This window comes from Fibroporia radiculosa, assembly GCF_000313525.1.
Source record: "Fibroporia radiculosa TFFH 294 genomic supercontigs, scaffold6696, whole genome shotgun sequence".
Taxonomy (NCBI): Eukaryota; Fungi; Basidiomycota; class Agaricomycetes; order Polyporales; family Fibroporiaceae; genus Fibroporia; species Fibroporia radiculosa.
Genome location: NW_012133441.1, coordinates 64,288 through 65,087, shown reverse-complemented (window position 1 = coordinate 65,087; position 800 = coordinate 64,288).

The following is an 800-nucleotide window of genomic DNA, read 5'->3' as shown; positions in this document are numbered from 1 at the left end:
AGTGTAGACTTTGCTAATCCCGGCGGATGCGATCATGTCCCGGGCCCGCCGCTTCAAGTTGCATTATGCATGCTGTCAGCTTGCGACAGGCGCAGTCAGACAGGAACCTCCTCTCCTTGCGGGTCTTCCGTAAGCAACAATATGACGGTCCCTCTGCTGACCCAGCACTGTCGTACTACGAGGTGATGACATAGTTAACGCTGGTATATTTCCGTTGGTTCTTTTCCTGGTGGGTAATATACTAATGTGGTCATCCACAGGGACCAATTGATCTGTTCTGGCCGCGGTCGATGGCGCGAAGCCCTCTTCTGAAAATTTTGGGTGCCATTCCAGAAGACGCGCTAAGCGAACGGACGGGGGCTTACTGACGTGCACCCGTCACCTCCATTCTCCCGCCACTGTGTCTGCACCTTGCCCCGGATGAATACCCACCATGCATATTGCCAGCTTGCGACAGGCACCGTTGGGAATTTCCTGCCCCTACGGAAAGGTATGATTCGTTGTGCATTTAATTTCCGGCGTGTCGCTGGAGTGCTTCATTTTGCAAAATTTGGAACCGCGGCATACTATGCGCCATGCTGGACATTTTTACGGCGGATGTATAAGATCTAGTATTGCACATCAATGGCGTTTCCGAGACGCTCGTGACAAAAACTCACTCATAGGATCCAACAATTGACCAAGACATTACCGTAGCAGTGTCTATCCCCATTGATCCACGTCCTCTCTAGACTTCTCTCTCAGGTGTTGATCGGGTTCAAGACGGCGATGCGCCACTGGATACATACGGGAACTTGAGG